This window comes from Tachypleus tridentatus, chromosome 6 (genome assembly GCF_004210375.1).
Source record: "Tachypleus tridentatus isolate NWPU-2018 chromosome 6, ASM421037v1, whole genome shotgun sequence".
Lineage (NCBI taxonomy): Eukaryota > Metazoa > Arthropoda > Merostomata > Xiphosura > Limulidae > Tachypleus > Tachypleus tridentatus.
Window position 1 is genome coordinate 133,973,552 of NC_134830.1, and position 9,637 is coordinate 133,983,188.

Sequence of the window (9,637 nt, forward strand, 5' to 3'; positions counted from 1 at the left end):
TCAACTTAATCATAAAGCCTTAATGGCCAGTTTCGACGTTATATCCCTCTTCACAGAAGTTCCAACTACTGAAGCCTGCAAGGTAGCCTTAGAACTCTATATCCGAGACCCTAACCCAACTATAGACATTCCCAAAAACCAATTAGCAACCCTTAGAGAATTCACCACGATGAAGACAAGCTTCATGTTCAACAACTACAACTATATACAAACAAATGGTCTAAGCTTGGGCAACCCAGTATCACCAGTTCTAGCCAATATTTTTATGACACAAGTTGAAACACAAGCAATTAACACAGCATTACATCCACCACTATACTGGTACAGATGTGTAGATGACACGGTTGCGGGATTCAAATCTACAGAACACATACTTAATTTTTTCAATCACATTAACTCTATACATCCCAACATTAACTTCACATGTGAACAGGAAGAAAGCAATCAAATATCATTTCTTAACCTCAAAATTACAAGAACCGATACTCAATTTAAAACAGAAATCCACCGAAAAATCACCCATACTGGACTATACATTCCTTGGGACTCAGCACATGAAACAAAGCAACAACTCAACATTCTAAGAAACCAAATAAACACAGCCATAAAACTATGCTCACCAGATAAAATTAACGATGAATTAGACAAAATAAAACAATACTTCATCAACATCAATAAGTTTCCTCCACAAATCAAAGAAAACATTATACACACACACCTAGACAGAAAGCAAAATCAACCAACAAAAGTAAATATATACCACGAATTAAAAAAAATCACGACACCATACACAGCTACATACCATATATTCCCGACATCAGCAGAAAAATAATCAACATTTGGCAAAAACTAGTAACAAAATATGACATTCTAGTTAATACCAAATTTATTCAAAAACCAGGCACAAAACTACACTGACAAACACCACACCAATATTATTTATAAAATACAATGTGATAACTGCCACGACTTCTATATTGGAGAAACAAGTAGAAAAATGGAAACCAGATTCATAGAACATAAAAAAGTCACCTTCACACGTTTTCAAACACTGCAATCAAATAAACATAACATAACCATAGAAAACACTCAAATACTAAATAAAGAAACAAACATAAACAAACGCAAAATTAAAGAAGTTTTACTTATACAACAACTTAAACCCAAAATAAACCAATACAAAGGAACACCTTTATACCTATATTAAAAATAATAAATTAAATAATATAAAATTATATATTCAAACATCTAACACCACCCTCTACATTCTGACACTTAGTTACACAACCCCTTCCAATCATGTGGTCAGCTTCCGGTCAGTTTCCTCTTTCTTTCTTTGTGAACATGACGATGACCGAAGAAAGTCGAAACGTTGTTCTCTCCTCTACGTAAAGTATTTTCTCAATCCAAACGAGCCGTTTTTACATATATATGTTACTAAGCCTGACCTATTTTGTCATTGTCGTTGTTAGAAAGAAACAAGTAGCAGAACTAAATAAGTGACAGACATACTAAAACAGTATGAATACTGAAACAGGACTGAATACAAATAATAAATAGTTTTATTCTATTAAGCTATAAATACATATATGTACAGATATCCAAATATTATAATTAAGTTCAATTTTAAAGATTTTTTTATTGTTGGCTCTGTTGATAGTTTGAAGGCTTACAACGCTAGAAGTCGAATTTTGATATCCATTGTGGGCACAGCACAGACAGCCCGTTTAGTTTTTGCGCTTGACAACAATCAATGAAACATCTGTATTCAGTCTATCAAGGGGAATATCTGGATTTTTAGCATTGTAGTCCATTAACTTACTGCCAATTTTAAGGTTGTAAGTTCATAAATTTAATTCTTTCGAAGAGGTATAAGCCTTTTCACTAAGCCTTGACGACCCGAAAACTCAGTGGAAATATTGGTGCTTCAGAAACAAACAAAGAAATAAAAAAATCAAACAATTCTTTCACGAAGGCGAAATAGATGAATACTTTTCTGCTACATTATAATAGTTCTGCCGTGCACCGACCGGCCTTCACAATTCATCAAAACAAAAGCTCTTACGAGATCGTTCCAAGAGTGTAAGTATACACATGGCTGATGACGTATTTCTTCTATTCTCAATGAAACTGGATATTGTGTTAGAAGATGGTCCTCCGCGAAAAAATAGAAAACCTTTCAAGAAATGCAGCAGAAAACAAGATTTTCCAAATCTTTCTTATTGCACAAGGACGGAATTACTGTTGAGAATTAAGTCGAAATCTTATTGTATATTATTAGACAATAAAAACGAGAAATAATTTTCTGACATTAATTTTGAAGTAACATATCAACTAGAGATGATACTTTATGTTAAAGTACCTGATATTTCCAAAGCGCTTTGATTTCTTTCTCTGCAGACTTAGAATGGTACTGTTAAGTTTAATAAAAGTTTCAAAATTCATCAGATAAATAAATGTACGTTTAGAGACTTAGAAGATTTGAAATAAAGAAATTCGTCCTGATCAGTGCTGACATGATTTACTGTACTAGTTATGCATGGTAAGTGTTAAGATGATTTAGTGTATTGGTTACACATGAACAGTGCTGAGATGATTTAGTGTACTGGTTACACATGATCAGTGCTGACATGATTTAGTGTAGTGGTTACACGTGGTCAATACTGACATGATTTAATGTACTGGTTACACATGGTAAGTGTTAACATGATTTAGTGTACTGGTTACACATGGTCAGTGTTAACATGATTTAGTGTACTGGTTATACATGTTCAACGTTAACATAATTTAGTGTACTGATTACACATGATCAGTGCTGAAATGATTTAATGTAGTGGGAATACGTGGTCAGTACTGACATGATTTAGTGTACTGGTTATACATGGTAAGTGTTAACATGATTTAGTTTACTGGTTACGCATGATAAGTGTTGACATGATTTAATGTACTGGTTATATGTTGCCAGTGCGAGTGACCCACAATATCAGTGGAGACTTATTTATTAATCTTGTGCCCGCTTTTTATTGTAATATCGTCGTGTTTTATATCAGAAATGACTCTTCCTCTCTTCGTTTGAGATATCTGATGATGTGGATAATGTCTATACAGCCACAGAAATAGCCTTATTTTTTAGTGTATATATTATATTGCGGAAGTGTTATTCTTTGTCCATTGTCCAGTGTACTTATTTCTCTGATTATTGTTTTTCTTTGTATAAAATAGAAACTGTTTTACACTCGCATTTAACATTGTGTTCAGTATTATTTTCTGTTTTAGGATCAGTCAACACTGGAGGAATTCCGTTCAACTAACTCCGTCATACAACTCCTGGCCGTTTCTACTGTTATTTGGAGTCATTATCCGAAGTTTAATTTAGTGCGTCTGAGAATACCACAAGTATAAGAGAAGTTTTTGATGCATTCATCGACAAAGTAAATGCGAAGTAAATAACCAAATTATGAGCTTGTCGATAGTGTATATTTTACTCTAAAATTAAACAATTGTTTTGACTAGCTATGGAGAAGCTACAGACGCGCAATGTGAGGCACTTAGAACAAAGTTAACGAGCCTTAACGTGCACATACTAAAAACAACAACAAAATTCTTACACCCCAGAAATCATTAAGATCATTGAAACTTATCCTCTATGGATGAAAAGAAATAACTTCACATATACTAGACAGGAAGTAATAAAAGAAGGAAAGTTCAAAACACACACACACACTAAGGATAAAATCACGATTAATATTTTATAAGAGCAATAGTAAAAAATCAGAAGATATTTCTTTGGGTGCTAATCACTTCTCCGGTCTTCATGGGTCTTAATGAATTCTGCATTAAGCATTAGTTGAGCTGTCGTTATTGTTTTATATATTGAGAAAATTGAATGCGATATAACCGAGGATTGAGGTCAAATTGATAGCAATTATACTTTTCTTTTAAAATGTCATAAACAAATTTTATAAGTGGCCACTTTAAAACCAGAGGAGTTAAACAAAGTAAAAGCAGGAGCTGATTTGTTTGTGGTGTTACTGTCGAAGTAACGATTCAATGTCAGAATTGGGGGGGAAATAGTGTATTGTGGGGAGAATGGAAAGGTCTGAAAAAATTTTGACCAAAGCTAGCCAGTCTTCACAAGTTATTGGAGTGTGGTTAGAATTCTAGGATTGAGTAAAGGATATAACTAGAGTGTATTTTCTCTGAAATCTGGAGAAACGATAAAAAGGAAGCTTGTTCTATACAGGTTTTCCTTTTCTAATCACATCAGAATATGGATAATATGTTTGAAGTAATCGAGAAGAATGGGGAAGGAGAAGTTTCACTTAAGCCTTTGAACGAACATTTCAGCCACAGAAAAGACCTTCAGATTCACGTGTGGAAGGTTAAAGTGTGACGTAACATTCGAATGGTGTTTAAATACTTAAGCTGTGAGGTAACTTAGTGAAGTAAAAAGAAAGAGAGTAGGTTGCATAAGAAAGAACTTGGAAAGAATCTGGAACGGAGGTCATTATTATAATTGATACAAGAGAAAGGTGCTTCTACTATGACCACGTGGAGAGTAAAACAATGGATAGGAAAACGGGAGCCATAAAATCCAGGCTTTCGTAGGTCCTGATAACTTGTAGAATACAAGTGCAAGTATTTCCAAACTCTAACCGAAGAAAGTACGAACAGCATTGTTAAAAATAGTCTTCCAGAGACAGCAACAAAAATACTTTTAGGGTTAGTCTAATGTAGACAGCAACAAGAGCTTTATTAATATTAGTGTACTGCAAACAGTAAAATAAGCACTGTTAAAATTAATGCTCTACAAACAACAAGATAAGCACTGTTAAGATTAATCTTCCGCAGACAGCAACAGAAGCATTATTATAATTAGGTTTCTGTAAACAGTAATAACAGTATTGTTAAGATCAGTCTTCTTTAAACAGTAATAAAAGTATTGTTAAAATTAGTCTCCTCTAAACAGTAATAACAGTATTGTTATGATTAGTCTCCTGTAAACAGCAATAAAAGTATTGTTAAGATTAGTATTCTGTAAACAGTAGTAACAGTATTGTTAAAATTAGTCTGCTGTAAACAGTAATAACAGTATTGTTATGATTAATCTCCTGTAAACAGTAATAAAAGTTTTGTTAAGATTAGTATTCTGTAAACAGTAACAACAGTATTGTTAAGATTAGGCTTCTGCAGAAAATACCAAGAGTACAGTTAAAAGTAGTCTTCCACAGACAGCAACAAAAGCACTGTTAGGAGTTGTCTGTTGTAGACAGAATGAGGAGCACTACTAAGATAAGTCTTCCACGGACAGCAACAAGAGCACTTTTAGGAGTTGTTTTTTTGTGGACAGCACTTTCAGAAGTAGTCTTCCACAGATCACATAATGTTCACTGTTAGAAATATTATTCCGTGTTTAAATAAACACAACAAAATAACTAGATTTAGACTTCCACAAACAGCATGAAGAGTGCTGTTGAAAGTAGTTTTTCACAGATGACATGAAGACCATATTTAGAAATAGTTTTCCACAGGCAACATCAAGAGTGTTGTGAGAAGAAAAGAAGTCGAACTAGTAGGAAAGACAGAGAATCAATGGGGCACTAGAAAGAAGGTGGCTCAGAGGTATGTCGGCGTACTTACAACGCTAATATCCGGGTTTCTATACCCGTGGTGGGCAGAGCACAGATAGCCCATTGTGTAACTTTGTGTGTAATTCAAAACAACAACAGAAAGAAAGTAAAAATATTTTTGTCTACTGATGTAATAATATCAGTAAAACAAATCTTGTCTTCCTCCTCTAAAACAGTCGACTTCATCACGGGCTGTCAATGCTCATTGGGAAAGTTCTTGAGATTGTCGCCAAGTGCTCGATTCATCTGCATAGACACCACCAAGAGTGCTCTTAGGAATTGAGAATAGTTTAGGGCCTCATCGCAACTCTGATTTTAAACAATCACCATTGGTTCTAAGCTCTTCTGGATGTTTGGTGATCAGACTCTGCATGCAAGTTAACTGTCTTGAACTATAAAGAGGAGAAGCCAAGCCAACCAAAAACTCATCATTAGCTTAGACTGAATGACCAACTTATAACCACGTGACGGATCATGACATACGTGGTTTGCAAAGTTACACGATGGCTATCTGCGTTAGCCGTCCCTAATTTACCAATGTAAGAATAGAGAGACAGCACTAGTCACTACCACTCATATCCAACGCGTATGCTACTCTTTTACCAACGAACAGAGGAGAGTGACAGCTGAAAGATGCGAGCATGTTTAATCTGATGAGTATTCGAACTTACCAACCTCAGAATGTGAGTCGAGTGCTCTAACCGCGTGACCACATAAAAATGAACTGCGAAGAATGATTCATAATATTTTTATGGTTCAGGCGCTCGCCTCGCAGCCTTGAAAATCGCGAGTTCGAATCTTCGATACAAAAATTCTCGTCTTTCAACCTTCAGGGCGTTATTATGTGTGGTCAATCTCACTATTTCTTGGTTGTTGCTTATTGTGCAGTAAAGCTTTGCATCTTTTAGTTCTTAAGCGTTTGATTGGTTGTGGTGGTTAAGCACAAAAACTACACAATGAGTCATCTGTATTCTACACATCACAGGTATCAAAATCTGGTTGTTAGCGCCATCTGCAGGATTATCGCTGAGACACTAGGAAGTTGGCGTTTGAATAAACTATATATATTGACAGTTCTCTTGTTACTTTATTTTTGCAAACCTTCACTCTTATTCACATGATGAACACTCATTCAAACCTTCATTCCTATTGAAGAAATGAACACTGATTCAAACCTTCACACCTGATGTTACAATGAACACTGATTCCAACCTTCACATCTGTTGTTACGATGAACACTGATTCAAACCTTCACACCTGTTGTTACGATGAACATTGATTCAAACCTTCACACCTGTTGTTACGATGAACATTGACTCAAACTTTCACACCTGTTGTTACAATGAACACTGATTCAAACCTTCACACCTGTTGTTACGATGAACACTGATTCAAACCTTCACACCTGTTGTTACGATGAACATTGATTCAAACCTTCACACTTGTTATTACAATGAACACTGATTCAGACCTTCACACCTGTTGTTACGATGAACATTGATTCAAACCTTCACACCTGTTGTTACGATGAACACTGATTCAAACCTTCACACCTGTTGTTACGATGAACACTGATTCAAACCTTCACACCTGTTGTTACGATGAACATTGATTCAAACCTTCACACCTGTTGTTACAATGAACACTGATTCAGACCTTCACACCTGTTGTTACGATGAACACTGATTCAAACCTTCACACCTGTTGTTACGATGAACACTGATTCAGACCTTCACACCTGTTGTTACGATGAACACTGATTCAAACCTTCACACCTGTTGTTACGATGAACACTGATTCAGACCAGTGTTGATTTCGAAACCTAAATGATCGTAAATGGGGACAAAACGTTCAAATAAAGTTTATTGTAAATTTATAAGTTTGAAATTTTTGATTTTCCCAGTACAGTAGCCGTTAGAAAGTTTTCAATTTCAGACTAGTCTTGACAGCCATTACTTGCTTGTCGTCTTTACTTGCATGTTTAGTTAAACACACGGCCTTCCAGAGCTTGATAACAATGGCTTTGCTTTTATCCACCAACACGTACCCCATATTCAACCATTTCTCACTTTGATGACGCCTCGAACACTGCTCTTATCTTCCACTTTGTGGAAACATCTCAACTATCGAGGTTTACATCATTTGAGAACTGTTTATAATAATCTTTAAGAACCCGAGACAAACATAAATAAAACTAATCTCGTACAGCTGTATGAAAAAGTGTACAAATTACGAGTCTGTTAACATATGAAGAATATTGAATCTTATAATACTTATTGTTTAGTTCTTAATTAGCTAGCGTGAACGAGGAGATACGTTAAATATATATATATTTACAGAGAGAATGTTTTCTGTTTTTAAACGTAAAAACACACTTCTAAACTAGGGTCAGAGTTTAGAAGAATTAAATGTCTTGAAATGTTTTATTTGTAATGACCGTAAATCTGATTTGTGCGTTTGTATAGTGCGAGTATTCACACACATATATAGGCAGAACTGAAGGAAAAAATCATTTTTTTTAAATTTGTCGTTACTGAACCCATAATGTAGACGTGACGGATAATGTAGTCTTAGAAGTTGATAGCTTATCTTGTCGTGTTTGTGTTTGTTTATTTGTTTTTCTTCTTAAGTTATGTTATCAGAAACTTTATAAAAACTTACAAACATAATGTACGATAGCGAAGTGCAAAACAACTAGAAAACTACGTTAAAGTACCATATGGATCGTGAACACCACATAACACTAGCCAGTCGTCGGTTTTGAAAGAGATGTTATTCTTCACAGAAAGTTTCAAGGATAAATTAAGTATTTCCTGGTTGCGATTCAAAGAGAAAATAATCCGATGACGAATTCACATCTGTGTGAAAAAAAAAAAAAAGTCTTAATGTTCTATAGAATATCATCAAGGTCCCTCCTAATGTCGTTAAACTCGCTATACTTGATTAGGTACACTTCTGTTAACAGCTAACTCCATTTAGTTACAGTTTTCACACTCTTTTGGTTGATTGTCTAATCGTGGGAAACAAAACTTCGAGGCTAACCACACAAGTATTCAAGAGAACAATTTGCAGAGTGTTTTGCGTTATTTTGGATTCTCTCTCTCCTGCTGTCTATATACGAACTTAGAGATGAAAATGACATTAAAAACAGTACACGCAATACGAACGAGTGTAAATTTTCATATGACGTGCACTAATTAACTGAACTGTGGTGCTGTTCACTGGCTGTTAATGAACACATTAGAAATTAAACCAAGCAAAACAACGTCCTATGCGAGCAACTACAAACTACTAACGAAGTGTAAACTTCCATGGTCACACGAATTTAGTTGATGTCTTTTAATCTAAACAGCTGTCTTGCTGTGAAATAAGTTGTTTCCAGAATCAGTTCGTAGGTAAATATCGACCATTTTATATCTGTCTATCCATGGACTGTACAAATTACTGTCTTTAGATTTTATTAATACTGTACCTGTTGTTGTTGTTCGTGCATAAGCACAACGCTACACAATGGGCTACCTGTGCTCTGCCCAACACAACTAACTATCTAAACCAGGATTTTAGCGTTGTAAGTCCGCAGACATACCGCTATGTCATTGGAAGGCATCAATGTAACATCAGGATGTCATATTACTTTAACATGGCGGAAGCCCTGATAGGTGTTAATCCAACTATTTCTTTTGTGGAAAAACTGGAAATGTGAAAACCAACAGTATCAAGATATAACTAGTAATTGTTATTAACATATATTTTTCATGATTTAAAAGAATATTTAAGTCCAAGGAAAAGGCAACTTTTGGATGGAAAGGTAAATGAAGCTAAGCCTACACATGACGTTTTTTATCATGTATTGAAATAACATAAAGTAACTGTTTTAAAATATTTTAGCAAAGTAGGCAGTTATTCGTAGGCATTATTTATTTTTTCCCAAAAGCTATTTAACAACTAAAAATGTAGTAGTCAGATAAATAGATGGACTGTCTTAGACGTCCTCTAAATCATACACC